Source organism: Cornus florida, unplaced genomic scaffold (genome assembly GCF_030987335.1).
Source record: "Cornus florida cultivar Cherokee Brave unplaced genomic scaffold, ASM3098733v1 CherokeeBrave_3.0.0_Hap2_Chr06, whole genome shotgun sequence".
NCBI lineage: Eukaryota > Viridiplantae > Streptophyta > Magnoliopsida > Cornales > Cornaceae > Cornus > Cornus florida.
In genome coordinates this window covers 67,558,685-67,575,348 of record NW_026775576.1, presented here as the reverse complement: position 1 = coordinate 67,575,348, position 16,664 = coordinate 67,558,685, and the positions used below count along the sequence as shown (strand labels likewise).

At 36.9% G+C, this 16,664-nt stretch overlaps 1 pseudogene; it reads left to right on the top strand.

Annotated features, from left to right (window-relative positions):
• Positions 1-8,462: 8,462 nt before the first annotated feature.
• On the top strand, positions 8,463-15,880 carry LOC132311841 (protein SUPPRESSOR OF K(+) TRANSPORT GROWTH DEFECT 1-like; annotated as a pseudogene).
• Positions 15,881-16,664: the final 784 nt, after the last annotated feature.

The window sequence follows — 16,664 nt, the reverse complement described above, 5'->3', positions numbered from 1 at the left end:
CAAGGCTGATAGAAGTATCAAGAGAAGAGCAATCAATTTTTTACTTCTTAATGGGGATTTATATAGAAAAGGGCTTGAGGATGGACTTTTACTACAATGCATAAGTAAAGAAGAGTAACTTCAGGTTATGACCGAGGTACATGAAGGCAACTGTGGAGCCCACCAAGCTGGGTTAAAGATGAGATGGCTGATTCGAAGGTACGAATATTATTGGCCAAGGATGAGAAAGGATTGCATAGATTATGCAAAAGGGTGTCAGGCCTGTCAAACACATGGGCCGATTCAAAATGTACCAGCAAAAGAATTACAGCCAATAATCAAATTATGGCCATTCAGAGGTTCGGGCCTTGACCTTATAGGTAAATTTAATCCACCATCAAGTGAAGGCCATCACTGGGTGATTGTTGGTACAGATTACTTTACTAAATGGGTTGAGGCTAAAGCTTGCAAAATAGTTGATCAACAAACAGTAATTACCTTCATGGAACAACATATTGTCCATAGATTTAGAATTCCAGAATCATTTGTTTCAGAAAATGCAACAGTGTTCAGGGCAGTTGACGTACTACCATTCGGCCATAATATGAACATTCATATGTCAGCCTCTACACCATACTATGCCCAATCAAATGGTCAGGTCGAGTCCTCAAACAAAATTTTGATAGAAATCATTGAAAAAATGATCAAAAATAAACCAAGAAGATGGCATGAGACTTTATCTGAGGCTCTATGGGCCTATAGAAATTCAAAGAGAACAGGCACAGGGGTTACACCATATATGTTGACTTATGGCCATGATGTCGTTCTACCTATGGAAATGAAGGTTAGATCGGCCAGGGTTGCATTCCAAAATAATTTAACTCTGGTCGATTATACTCAAGCAATGTTGACAGAGTTGGAAGACTTGGATGAGGTTAGACTGGATGTTTTGGATCATATCATAGCTCACAAAAGAAAGGTAACGAAGATCTACAATAAAAGGGTAAAACCTAAGTTTTTTGCTGAAGAAGATTTAGTTTGGAAAGTCATTCTGCCAGTAGGTAAGGTTGATAGAAAATATGGAAAGTGGTCTCATAAATGGGAAATGCCATATCTAGTTTATCAAGTCCTAAGTGGAGGAGCATACAGGCTGAAGTATCTAAGTGGCCAATTGCATGATTACCCTATTAATGGCAAATACCTTAAGAGGTATGTGCCAACGATCTTTGAAAGAGAAAATTAGAGTCAACCAGTACCTTTGGTTGACAATATGTAATAAAATTCGGCCTATTTATAGGCTGATATAGTTGTTAAAATTTTAAATAAAAAGGAAAATTCTTGTTGAAGTGTTAATGTTTGTTTAAAGCAGCAAAAAAGGCCATTCATTTATTAAAGTGTATAAGGATTACATCATCTGAGTACATACACTAAAATGGTTACAAAAAGGGTCCCGTTGAAATAAAAGGTTCACATGTTTGCAAATTTCTTCTTGAAATTGGCCCAAATCACCAAGGACCGATTGAAAGCAACCATGGCTTGCCTCTTTGATTCTTCTAACTTAGGTAATTCTTCACGAAGATTTACATGCTCGTGAGCAAGGTCTTGTGCTTCAAACTACAATATGGCAGCCTCGGTAAACAAGATGGCCTTACGAGCATGAATTTGGTCAATCTCTTTTTGGAGGATTTTCACTCTTTCCTCAAGGCTGATGAACTCTGTATTCACTCGGTCAAAGGTGGAAGCTTGAGTCAACAATTGATTGCCGAGAGTATCCTTCCTGCTCTTGCTCTTATTGAACTGATTGATTGATTCATTAGCTTGAAAAATTTCATCAACCAAAGCTGGCAGTTGGTCTTTGAAGGTAGCTATGGTGGCTTGCAGGTCGACTGGGAAGTCTGGATACTGGCTGAGCGTAGTAAGCACAGCTGTGAGCTCATTCTCAAATTCAGGAAGATCAGCAGCGTCTCTTTTGGTTTCCTCTATGGTTTGAGTTGGAACACTAGCTGAAGTGACTGGAGTTGCTCCCGAAGACTCACTTTCTTTTTCTTCATTCACTAAAGCTACCACATCTTTGAAGAAATTGCTCAGGGCCAGTAGTGATGAAGCAGGAACTTTTGGTGGAAGAAATGAAGGGATGATTTGTGTCTCTTCATGTACAACCTGTTGAAATAAAAAAAGGGGGGTTAGATCCCAAAATTTTGGAGTATAACAAAAAATTATGAGGTAGTCAATACCTTAGATGATTCGGCCATGTCTGCAATCAGAGGTGGTTGATGACTGGTCACTAAAGGAGGAAATTCTGGCTGAACAGTTGTACTGTCTCCTTGGGATGAAGCTTTGGTAGGAGTGACTTGAACATTAAAGGGCACCTCAGTGGGATCATGAAAATCCTTTAAAGGACTGAAGTTCCTAACTAGGCTATAAACCAGGTCGAGAAGAGGAGATTGCTGCAAGAGAAAGACTATCGATAATTATCAAAAAGTGATGAACATTTAAAAAAAAAAAAAATTTCATTACCTCTTTTTCACCCGAGGAGTGATCAGAATGATCATCAGCCACATTGATGATGGGGTCATCGGCCAGATCAATTATGGGATCATTAGCCACGTTTTCTGTAGGCTGCGGACTGTCAGGATCTTCTTCAATTTTTTGTTTCTTACCCTTGCTGAGTTTTGTCCTCTTTAAAGTCCCAGGACAGTTGATTTCTTTCTTTTTCCCTGAAAAAGAAAGTTTTGTTAAACATTGTCTCGGCCGATTATAGTAGTGGCCGAGAGTTAAGTATCGATATTGGCCAAGTATTTTAATAATACGGCCGATATGGTTTACCTTGCCTATAACTGGAGGGGCTGGAGGAATATTAGGTTTGATGGTTGATTCAGTTGCTGCAGGCTGAAAAGGTTGGACGGAGGAGATCTCATCATCTTGAAGCTCAACATTTTCTGGGTTAAGAGAGGCTGATAAAGTTTCATCGTCTGAATCTGCAAAGGGGTAAGGAAATTTAATTCAAAACTTTTAAATAAACATATATATATATTTATATATATGGAAAGAAAAGAAGAGTATACCTTTGAGAAGGCTGGCTGTGGCTTTTGCCTTAGCTTTTCTCTCTTTGTTTATCCTTGTTGGAGCATCTATTGGCTAAGAGAAAGGAAGTTTCTTGGCTGTTTGTTTCTTGCCTTTGGGAGGATCTTTTTGGGGTACCTTCTTTGGAGTAACAGCCCTGGTAATTTTGAATGTCCCCTCAAAGGCCACAGATATGAATTTAAATGACTCCAAGATTTTAATAACAAAGGGTTGGCACTCAGCCGTCCTGGTGGAGGTGATGTAAGAAGACCACCATTGGTCAAAACTAGAATCTGAGGCTGGGTTTTTTTATGAAGGGTTGGAATCTGAATTCAGCCTGTAAACTAGAAAACCGAGAAGATACATTCTTAACATAAGATTCATCCGGGAATACCACACGTCGATTGAAATTTTTGTTAAAAGAGAGGTAAGGAGGCATGGAAATCATTTGAGTCAGACCGAATTGCCTAGCAAGCTGACTAGGGTTATAAAACTCAACCCCAACCTTTGAATTTACTGTCCCCAAAGGACCAGTGTTGAAATGAAGATCTCTTGGAAGAAGGAAACTGGCCCACATGGTCGAAAGCTCATCAGTAGTCTTCTTGGTGGATAATCCTTGAGGAGGAGTCAGCCATCGAAGGGCTAGAGAACAGTGAGAAAATGGAATGTACTGGCTGATGGTTTTATGTTCACAGCCAGAGTAGAAGAAATTAAAACAATCTCCAAATGAGTTAGATTTGGGCACGGCCGATGCATAACTTACAGAAATGAGTGAGTCATTGGCCGATGGCCTCACCATAGGCCCCAATTCAGGAAAGTAAACTTGCAACCAAATTTGAAATAACAAGAGGGGGACACCGTAACGTCCAAAGTTAGAGGTAAGCAGGTCATAAATTCCTCTATATAAATGGGATAACATTAAAGGAGCTAGAGCAAAGGGTTTACCTCTGGAAATAGCGACGGCCACATGAATGTAATCCTTGGTAACTTGAAAGGCTGGTACACATAGGAGGAATTTGTTCAGCCAGGACAACAAAAAGGCAATATGCTCGGCATCATTTACAGGAACGCGAGGATCCATGGTAGAGGTTAAATATTTGCCGTATGAGGATTCAGAGGATTTGGTTCCACTTTGCTTAGAGGGGAAAATAAAAGGGGAGTCCTCTTCTACCAGTAAAGTACTCACATCAATTCCAAAGGGTTTGAGGCCGGTTAAATAACATACATCTTGAATGGTTGTAGCCATCATGCCATACTTCAAGTGCAAAGAGTTGATGGTGGTCGACCAGTTAAAAATAGCTGCTATCATCAGAGCCCTGTCCTGAGCAATATTTGTTTTACTCAGTTGAATGGCATCGTAAATACCACAAGTTTTCCACGTCTCTCTTTTTACAGCTCCAACTCGGTCGACCCAATTGATCCAAGCATCATTGGGAATATGCCATGTCCTGAAATGAAAATTTGGCAAACTGTCATTTTCATTAGGAGGGAAAGTTTGAAGAAATGGAAGTGCCTCGGCCGAGGGGTAGTAAGACGAGATGGATGAGGGAGCTTCATCAAGGAAAGCAGGACCTAAACCCTTGAAGTTAGTACAAAGATCTATGAGAGTATTAAGGCAATACTTGTAAGAAGAAAGAGTTTTTAGGGATTTCTCGATGGCACTGCTATGAGTTGAAGAATCTGAAGGTTGTGGGGCCGAAGTAGAATCGGTTGACTTGGTTTCCTTAGGAGCCATGAAAGATCGTTAAAGGAATCTGGATTGTTGAGAGATGAGGAAAGGAATTTTCAGAGTTAGCGATAAGGAATAATGATCTCAGAAATTTCAGGATAGGAAGCTAAATACTAGCTGGGTGTAATGACGGATTGATGTAATCACCGCTTTAATTGGGAAGTGGATAACCATTAGGGCAGGTGGTTGGAAAGAGAAAGAATTAATTACCAAAAAATTTGAAATTCAAGCTTGGTCGACTCAAATTCCAAAAATCTTATTGGCCTGAGTGGCCAATAAAACATTTGAAATTCAGGGGGCATTTGTTGGCACCAAAACTTGGCAGCCACTTCAACAATGACGTGGACTAGTGAGGAGCTGACAAGTGTGTAATAGGATTCCAAGGGAAGTCGGCCAATAGAGAGACAAAAGGAGAAAATCTAGGAATTCAGCCTTTTCACCCAACAAGGTTGTTGCTAAAATCTTGGTGATTAATATTTGAATTAATTCAAATATGTTATTTGAAAAGGAAAGACTTAGAGATTTAGTTACAACAAATAACTAAATCTCTACGAGGTAGGAATTTAGTTGAAGAAGGAAATTAAATCCCTATGAAATAGGAATTCAACCAAGGGGCAGCCGCGTGAATAAATGGGTGAAAGCTACAAAAGGTTATTCAAGCTATTTAAGGATCAGCCGAGCCTATGGAAGGAAGTTGCTAAAAATTAGCAATTTGTCAGCAACTTTTTAGCAACTAGCATTGACTAAATCAAAAGGAGTTTTCTTCGGCAAAATATCTTCAACTAAAGCAAATAAAAGAAAGGAAAATTCAAAGACGAAGTAAGGCGTAACAGGAATATTGAAGCATGACTTTGTTTGAGTAACAAAGTGAAGAAAATCAAGGGCAGCGAGATATTTTAGCAAGAAATAAATAGATTAGTTGATTTAGAACTTCTCTAAATAGAAGTCTTGTAATCTATTCCAATTTGTCCAGCACCAACCACAAATCAGCATGAATCAAAAATTCAACAAATGACTCAACGTCATCTTTATCTTCAATGGCAAATTTCATTCGAAGAAGCTAAGTTCCAGTAACTTATTCTTCCTTTGCAATGCTTAATTATGCTATTTACAAATTAAATCTTTGTTTTATGCAACGGAATCAATGACAAATCTTTGATCAGATTCATGTCATTTTAATTCAGCCAGGATTTCATTCAAAAATGTCATTATTTTTCGTGTTATTTCAATTCAGCCAATTTATTTTAAAGTCCATTTCAATTCAGCTAGTTCATTTTCATTTACTTTAAATCGCATTTTATTTTCTTTTAAGCACTTTAGATAAAAAGTCCTTACTACAAACAAGGCATAAAAAGAACCTTACTGAGAGTTCTTACTAGTCTCTCTCCCACACAATCGTCTGATAGTCAGCCATCGAAAAAGGGATAGGTTGGTGTTCGAATCAACATTTTTTTGAGTGTTTTGTACAAATACTCTGGCACGCCCGCGAAGAGTCCATCGACCGGCGTAAAACCGCGCAAACAGTTACTTACAATGAATCAAAGATAAGAGATATATACCACTTCTAAAGTCTATATTTTATAGCGTGGTTGTGCGTCAAAAATTGGTTCCTAATTGGCAAAGTAGAAAACTATTTTTTTTTACTAGTATATATAAGTATTTGGTTAAATATTATGATTAATTGGTTCAATTATGTAATTATGCATACTTTGTGATAACTATATATTAATAATTGAGATGAAGAAATAGATTTTTTTTTTTTTTTTTGGTTAAGAAATAAAATCAGATAGTTAAACAAATAAGTATGTAATTTTATAAATGAGTTAAGAATTTTGTAATTCTAATATTGTGATTGCAAATTTTGTAATACAAAATTCACTCAATGTAATTTAATGATTATATGTGTAGTGAGTAAAATATAAATAGAATGGGTAGTTGATTTGAGTGTGAAGTTAAAATTGCTTAAAGATGACATTTAAAGAACAAAAAAGGTTCAAAATATTCTCAAAACGGTAAATCACTCCAAGAATCATTGATTTTGGCTATGTTTGGTAGGGTGGGTTTGAAGGGGAAGGATAACATTAGTTATGAGGGAAAGGGAAGAAAAAGGAAGGGAAAAATAATTTTAATTTGGTATTGTTTTGGTTGATTAATGAAGGAAAAGAAAGGGAAGAATAATAATCATGTTTAGGGAAAGAAATGGAATGATAGGAAGGAGAATTATTTTAATAAATTTACTATTATGCCCTTTTATATTTTAAAATATAAATTTATTTATATATATATAAATTTGTCTAGTAGGAAAAAAAATTTTAGGGCAAATTTTTTTAGGCAAATCAACTCCATCTCTCTTCTCGTTCTCAACTCCATCTCCCTATTCTCGTTCTCAACGCCAAACTTCTCTCTCTCTCTCTGCAACTACAAACTACTACAAGAATCAGAAGTTCAAAATTCATATATTTCAGTTTATATTTTTGTCTGCAAGAATCAAAACTTCAAAACCCATAACGGCATCATTTAAGATTGTTCAAAAAATCAAAACCCAATTTCAGATTGTTCAAAAAATCAAAACCCATATCAATCAAAACCTATATCAGATTGTTTAAAAAATCAAAACCCATATCAGTTTCCATCGGCCGCTGTTCCAATTCGGGTTCGCCGTTCGCCGTTCGCAAGCAAGCTTCGCCGTTCTCAACTCTCAAGCTTGCCCTCTCTTTCTCCAACTAATCAAGGGCAAGATTGGCATCTGAAATCACACACCAAGCCTCTCCTTTCCTTTTCCTTCATTTCCTCCCATTTTTGAGAGGTTAAGAAATTTACTATTAAAGGCACAAGTTAACCCTCTAAACCCTTCCCTTCTCTTCTCTTTCCTTCTAACAATTTTTGGCAAACACAAATTTTTAATTCTCCTCCATCACATTCCCTTCCCTTTCCTCCCATTTCCACTCTATCAAACTGACCCTTTATGATTTGGCATTGGAAAGATGAAGATATGATAGTTTAGGAATATGTACCCACAATCAGACAATTCTGGTGGCCCATATATGATCTAATAGTGGAAGTAGCTGGATTGAGAGAGAACCCTGATGGGTTCTAAGGTAAAATGAGCTTAATTTCACCATCAAAGCATTAATTTGAGTATTTGATGATGGAAATATGAAGTTTTTAAAAAATTCAGAATAGACAACAAGGGCTATAAAAATCCTAATTAATTTCACAATTTTTCAAAATTTGCTCAATTAGATGCGTCAATTTAAAATCAACTAGTGCAATTGGAAGATCTAAGTTTGTATTTCAGACAACTTGATTGACCTTTAATGAGGATGATGACATTCTAATATTGGCTGAAATTAAAAAGTAGAGTACTAGAAACTCTAATTTAGGGCTTCAGTCCCCATATCAACAAAAATGTATGATTTTTAAAAATCAATTTCACCATCCAACAGCAAAGAAATTTTGAAAGGCTAGGGAAGGGTCATGTGCAAAAAACACTCTTATAGTATGCTTATAGTGCATATTGCACCCCTCCCGTGCAAAAAACACCCGTAAACTATGATATTTGTGCAAATAGGTCCTATTTATAAAAATTGGACTAAAATGCCCTTATTAACACATTTTATAATCTATATAAAATAAAAAAAATTTGTGAAATGACTAAAAGGGGCCGGCAAGAAGTTGAAATGTTCTTATTGGCAATACTTTCGGCAACGAGGAAGGGGAACGGAAGGCGGCTGCCAAGACGCACCGAGGCCGGTGAAGAGCTTGGGTCACCCACCGGCGATGAGAACGGCGGCGTGGATCCGCCTTTTCCAGCGAGGAAGCGATGGTGAGGATCGATCGTGAGCTTGCGGCTTCAGGTGGTGGTGGACAGCGAGCAAGAGGGAGCTCGGCGATGGATGGGATGACGGTGATATGAAACCGACAAGCAAGGATGGCTGAATGGCCGTGATGAATCGACTATGAACTTGCGGCGTGGCATCGGAGGGCAAGGAAAAGCTCGGCTGTGAGCTTCTCCAACATATAACTACCAATTCGCAACCCCAATCGGAATCGGACTCATCATCCGAAGCCACAATTCACAGCCTATCGCCGGAATCGCGACTTCACTAGTCGCTGTTCACTGCTATTGCCACAACCCGCCAAGTCTCCCTCCTTGCTGATCGGCCGTCTTCATCCTCGCCAGTCCGTCACAGCTCTACCCGCCACAAGGCCACTGCCATTTAATCCCGCCGAGTATCCCTCTTGCTCACCATCCACAGTTCACCGACCAACCTCTCCACAACCGACCCCTTCATCGCCGATCAGACCATCACGGCCAAGCCCTTCACCGGCCGAGCTCACCGCTGCACCAGCCGGTCTGCATCGGCCAAGCTCGCCGTCATCGTCTCTCCACCATCCAAGCACTGCCGAAGTTTGTGATGCCACAGGTTGTGGTGATGGTGCCAGAATGCAATACTTTTGTTATGGTTGTTGGGTTTCCGAAGACAAATAAGGCCCATCATGATTTGGGTTTCAGGTATTGAAGAATGAGTGTAAAGAGGACGAACAAGGCGGATCGTGATCTCTGGGTTTGGTAAGGGCATTTTTGGAAAAGTGAAAGGGTAAAATGGGTATTATATTAGTTGAGGGGGTATTTTTGTACAAATTGAAAAGAATAGGGGTATTTTTTACACACCTTTTAAAATAAGGGATAAAAGTGCTATGAAATGTATATTTCAATGGTGTTTCTTGCACTTTTCCTGCTAGGGAATGATAAAACTCCATCTTTGGGATTGATTTAGGATCTCTAGGACTCCTTGATATCAACCACAGATAAGGGATCGAAAACTCAAATTGAGACTCAATTTGAAAGTGATGGAATAACTTGTACTTATAAAATTCACCTTTTATACTGAATGTGAAGTCTTCAAAATTTCTTCATCGTACATATTTGTAGGTGAACTAGCGGGTGGGACAAAATCTAGTGTACGGAGTAACTAGTAAAAGGTCCTTCAAAAAAATTTTGTTTTCTGAAAAAATAAAAAAATAAAAAATTGCCTTAATGAAGTTCAATTGCAAAGGTGACTTTAACACAACCACAATTGCATTATTGGCTATTTGATTCCATTGTGGTCTCCTATTTCAACTTAAAATACTTCTTCTAATTCTTCTTTTCTTTGTTTATTATTATTATTATTGTTATTGTTATTGTTATTATTATTATTGTTATTTTTTTTAATTTTTTTTACTAAATTGAAATTCTGGCACCACCGTTAGTGGAAGAATCCCACTTGGAAATTTAGTATGAGGCGTAGCAACTTATTTGGTCTCTCGTTCTCGTTTCTCAGTCAAGGTTTCCAATCAAAAGCCGCGATTGCCAATTCAGAGAGAAAATTAACAACAACCGTTTGCTTTTGTTGAACCTCTTTCTCTGTCTCGCATCGCAAAATGCTAGTATAAGGTCTGTTACCCTCAATTTCTCTTCTCTTCAACTGTTGATTGCTGATTTGATTTTGATTATCTTTTTAGCGTTTTCCAGTTTTTGGGTTTTCATATTCTGATCAAATTGAAGGTCCTATAAAATTTGCTCTCACTCAAACATCAAATCAAAGAGTATTTATTATGTTGTAAGGAGTTTTTCTAGCTTTTTTAGTACTAAGATTTTCTTTAAGCTTCGTTTATTGGAAGTCTCAATTGAACATCTTGAATTTGTCGTATTGGGCTGTTTTGTATCTGATTGAATTGGAGGATTGATTTGCTCGAAAGCACCTCAAATTTGAATAAACCATCGAAACAACAACTTGGTGTTGGATTGTTCAATTGGGAAGAAAGTGAGGGTAATTGGGAAATCGATTTTGATCAATTGTCAATGAATTGAAGAAGCTTTAATGATATGATTGCAATTTGGGTATTTTGAGGATTGATTTCTGTGCTCATTATGTCATTAGAAAATGTGTAGCAATTTTAAGGAGCAGGCTATATCGTATGTGAAGCAGGCTGTTGAAGAGGATAACGTGGGGAATTATGCCAAGGCTTTTTCCCTTTATATGAATGCTTTAGAATATTTTAAGACCCATTTGAAGTATGAAAAGAACCCAAAGATTAAGGAAGCCATTACTCAGAAATTCACTGAGTACTTGAGGAGGGCCGAAGAGATTCGGGCTGTTCTTGATGGAGGAGGAACTGGTTCTCCCTCCAATGGGGATGCTGCTGTTACCGCGCGGCCGAAGACAAAGCCTAAGAACGGAGGTGGAGACGGGGAAGACTCAGAGCAAGCGAAGCTCAGGTCTGGGCTTAATTCGGCGATAATCAGAGAGAAGCCAAATGTGAAGTGGAATGATGTTGCAGGGCTTGAGAGTGCAAAGCAGGCGTTGCAGGAAGCTGTTATATTGCCTGTCAAATCCCCACAATTTTTCACTGGTTAGTTTCTCAATATTTGTTTCTGTTTGTATGTTGCCTCTGGTTGCTTTCAATTTGAAAAACAGAACGATGGTCACACCAAAGACAAGAAATTCACACATTTGGTTTAGGTTAGTTTGGCATGGTTAACGATATTGTAGGACCCATATATGCATCAATAATTCTTTTTGCAATGTTTGTTGCTTTTAATTTGAAAGGGGAAGTCTGCCTGTGGTGCAGCTCAACTAGTCATAACCCAGGAAACACGAACACTTCTCCTGGTGTGTCGTGGCGGTATGGGATACTCGAACACACGGACACAGCCTAGACACGTGTTGGACACGGCTAGAAGTGTCCTGAAATTTGAATATTTTATTTTCTAGTTGGACATGGCAGGGACACATTTTGGACACTTTCAAGACGCGGTCGGTGGTTTTGTGATTATTTTTTTAGAAGAATTGGATTCAATGCAATTTAGAATATCTTATGGGTTGATTAGACATTTAAAATATAATAAAACAAAAATAACAAACATATTTGACGAGATTTGTCGTGTCACCGTGTCCGTATCGTGTGTTTGCACCTGTGCTTCCTTGGTCATAACTGCGTGGAGTTAAATATTTGGTTTGTGAAGATATTTAGCTAATCTCTCTTAGTGGGAAGATATTTGGTTTGTGCAAAATATTTAGCTAATCTCTCTTAGTTGGAATTGGCTGTTGTGGGGTTAAATCTTTGAGCATAAGAATTAAAGATAAAGTTACTATAAGTAATTGCTCCACCTTAAAATATTTTATGTCCCTGGCTAATTTGGTAATTTCAGGTATAAAGCAAACCGAAGAAAAATGCTAAACAAGGGGATTAAAAATGGGTATAGACATAGAAAGACCATATTTGGCCTGGACGGGGGTGAGTGGAGGATCATTCTGAATTATAATTTCCAGTGGAGAACTGGGTTGCTCTATTAGCTGTTTTATATATGATATACTTTTCTGATTGCAATCCAAGTTCTATACAAGGATACGTCATTATGAGTTTGTATCTGTTAGATTAAGAATGTTTTATTGTCAAATTATTGTAATAATTGAAGTTCCCCTTATTGTGTATGTCAATGTGCTTTTGTCACCTTTTTCTTATATGGTTCTTTTGTATTAAGCTCTACTGATGTTTTTATCACATTAGATGCGCTAAAAGTTAATACAATGCTTCTATTCCTACCTATTTGCTTCCATGTCTCTAAATGATCAAAAGAAATTCTATTTGGTCTGAAATTTGTGATTGAATTACATTTTGTCTAGTGTAATTGTGTCAAATTTCTGGAACTAGCAGTTGGCAAGTAAAGATTTTAGCATGAACAGTTTCAATTATGTCTTGTTTTGGAAACTTTTGGGGGAGTTTCTTTATAATATATGTATGATTAACCTGAAAGATAGTGTGTAGACTCTGTAATTACATTTTTGTGCTATCCTTACATTTGATGCTTCCAAAAGTACTTCATATCTACAAGTTAGATATCGGGAATGGTACAATTCTATCTTGCAGTTGATGATTCTACTTGATCTTATACCTTTGTTTAGGGAAGAGGTGACCATGGAAAGCATTTCTACTGTATGGCCCACCTGGAACGGGTAAATCATACTTAGCCAAAGCTGTTGCAACTGAAGCAGACTCAACTTTCTTCAGGTTTTTCATGCTATGATCAAGTGTGTGTTTATGTTTGTTTCCACTTTCCATTATAATGGATTGGCCAACATAGACACTTATAAATCAATCTCCTGATACAATATGTCAAGCTCGTATCATGTTTTTCCACATGATATACTTTGTGGAAATATGGAATGCAGTCATTTTCTAGTAGATTGCATAACATTGGTCTATCCTTTGGTAGGTTTAATATGTTGAAGTTGATTTGTGGTGCACATGAACCTGCTTGAGTTCCTGTTAGGGTTTCTTTGTTGTGTTTGTAAATATATATAATCATTTATTCATTTTTTGATTGCAAATAACCGAGATTGTCTAGATTTTATTTGCATTCTGTATGCCTGATCATATCTATTGTTCTTGGATTCACGCAACTTTCCTAGATAGCCACTTTGCCTCCCATGTATGCCTTGCTGGTTCACATATGTAGTTGTAAGTCTGTATTGTGGAATTGTGCTTTTTCCGTCAGTATCACTTGGTTACACTTCTTCCTTTCTTTCAGAAATTTTGGCTGTTGAATATTTCACTTTTTTGAATGTATTCTTTTAGCTGTAGTTTGCTTAATGGATTGACAAGCATCAAATGCTGTCTCTATGCAGTATTTCTTCATCAGACCTGGTTTCAAAATGGATGGGAGAAAGTGAAAAGCTAGTTTCAAATTTCAAATGGCTCGTGAAAGTACTCCTTCCATCATTTTCATTGACGAAATCGATTCTTTAATAATAATGATTGAATGAAATAGAACTGTGAGGTACGACTACCATTCCCTATTTTACTCAGACTTGGTTTATTGATCAGATTCCTTTTCTCAATTTTGAAACCATCAAATTTCCTTTTTCACTGAACAGATGCTTTACCAATTTGATCCTTTTCTTGTCTTTTTATGTTAACTTTATCTCTGTAATGCATTTTGACCAGATACATGTTATATTAAATTTTATGAGTTGAAACCTTTAAATGACCAGTATCTGAAAATAATTGTCATTATCAAAATTTTAAACTGTCATCCATCTCTATAATTGCATAATCATCACTGATTGCCTTAGCCGCCTCTTCCTCTTCCACCATCCAATGATAGGTCAAGATATCAAGAATAGGCTGGAAAAGCTGGTTGTGTAACATTCCCTAGCAGACAGTGGTGATGGCTCCCCAATGTCAAGCAAAGCCCTATCATGGTCCACTCATGAGTCATGGGAAAGAGTATGGTCTTTAAAGTTGAGCTTGTGGAATATTTATTGAAAATATATCCTCTTTCTCACAATTCACAAGATTCGGTTCTTGCAAACCGTCTTAGAGTAGCATGTGATGCAACATATTCCCCCCTCACTCTCTCATTAGCATTTCTCATATTATGACTGATAGTTTATCTCTTTTGTTTACATTCTTTTGAGCTTAATTGTTTATTTTTCATGTCAGGGCGTAGGGAACAATGATCAGAAGGTTCTTGTTCTTGCAGCCACAAATACTCTGTATGCCTTAGATCAGGTGAGAAATTCTGGACACTTTACAGGTCTTGACTAGTAAATAGGAACGTCTAAGTTTTTTCAGGAGTGCTAATTTTTATTGGATAGTTGGCTGTTAGTTTGAGTAGAATCTACTGCCACCCCCAAAGAGGGGTGCAGGGTTCAAGCATGTTTAGGACACAAGTGTCATATTGAAAGTAAGAAAAAGAATGCTACTTATTATTGGCGGCTAATGCAAACTAAATCACAGGCCATCAGGCGGCGATTTGACAAGCAGATTTATATTCCTCTCCCAGATTTGAAGGCAAGGCAGCACATGTTCAAGGTACTTTCTTAATGATATTTTTTGAAACGCACGAGGACTTGGTGAAAGAAGGAGAGAAATGATTAAAAGAAACTGCTAACTCATGCACAATTGTAGCTGCTCTAATTGTCACCATAGTATTTGCAGCTGCTATTACAGTACCAAGTGGAAACGATGACAATAACAGTCATCTGATTCTCTCCAAAGAGAATGCATTCACAATCTTTATTATATCAGACGCGCTTACTCTTTTTTCATCTGCTTCATCTTTATTGATATTCTTGTCCGTACTGACTTCACATTATGCTGAAATTGATTTTCTCTACATCATACCCAAAAGATTAATTTTGGGTCTCGTAACCCTATTCTTTTCAATAGTATCTATGATGGCGGCCTTTGGAGCCGCACTTTACCTTGTTTTCGGACAGAAAGCATGGATATATTCTTGCTCCCAGGGACGGATCTAGAAATTTATGAGGCGGGCAAATTTTTATAGAGGGATTTTTCAAAATTTTAGTAGGGTACAATTTCAAAATTTTATGAGTATAAATGCAAAAAAGTATAAATTTAGAGATGTAAAATACAATAACAAAAAATTTCAGGGGATTCCCCCACTGAGCCCTAAATACATTCGTGCCCTTCCTATAAGTGTTTTCTCTATTGCACCCCTGATCTTTTTTGCATCCTGTCAATTTCCTCTGCTTCGGGATATGATCGAATCTACCTATGGTGGTGACATTTTTTTGGCAAACGTAATGATGGTTAGATATAGGAAATAGTTTATCTTTGCCCCTCTACTAATATTTATAATAAAACTATGTTGTCATAACATTGTTGTTGTGATCATTGCTGCTATGGAAAGAATTTACTGACTATTTCATTTCGTATTTCTTATATTGTAATTTAAAGTTTGTCAAAAATGGTTGGGAACTAATAGAAGGAAAAAGGAAATGATCTAGGCGAAGAAAGAGTAAAGCAGCAGTTTTCAGGGTGGATGATCTCAAGCCAAGATGATATAGCTAACCTTTGTGCGCGCGCGTGCCCGGGTATGTTGCAATCAGCCATTTCGTTTGTGCCATAATGAGAAATACAATGAAATGCATAATAACCAAACTTCCTTAATTTGCATATATCTGTCTGTCCTGCACAAGCAATCCAAGCTGTTGGTGGAAACTGTAGATGAGTCCTCTCTCGTGACAAGAAGTAAAGTGAGACATGATCTCTCAAATTATATATTGAATGATTTATAAAATGATTCATTTGACATTTTATAAATTTATAAAAATTTGTCTTAATTTAGAGGTTAAATAAAGAGAGGTCAGATTTTTTTGTAATGAGAGAGTTCTTTGACAATAATACTTAAATAAATTTTCAGTCATGACACATAGATTAGAAAAGGTAAAAAATATGGCGAATTTACGGCTTTTTCATCATGTTGGTTGTGCCACTCTGAATTATTTTATTTTATAATTTTATATTATTATTTTTTTAATTTTTGTTTTTCTCCAATTTAAATTGAATCAACCTATTTTGTACTGTAGAACCATTATAACACATTAGATGGTGAAATGGTGAGTATTTCTCATGTATATTAAGTCTAAGAAAGAATAGAAAGCTTCCTCAACTAATTTCATGTTTAACTAGATATGCAGGACATGTTCTGTTTAACCTTTTGAAATATGAAATCACATAAAGGTTTTCAATGACGAATCAAAGCACTCTTTTAAACTTAAATTTTAGAAAATAGTTTCTGGATAATTGTTTTTGTGCCTCTTATTGCTTTTAATGACAATAAGTCAACACATTTGTTTGGGATTTTCCTTGTTGAGTTAAACTAGCTCAGTATGTTTGAAAGTAAAGATTTTGTGAAATATTAAAACCTAATAAAAATAACTCATTCATTAATTTTTGACATGTTATTTTTCACGTTCCACCCGGTGGACTTGACATCAACCTACAACTAGACCTTTATTAAATCCCAAAAAATAAAAATAAATATTTTACGTCAGAAACAACAAGAGGGTATAAAAAATAGGCATAGACATTGAAG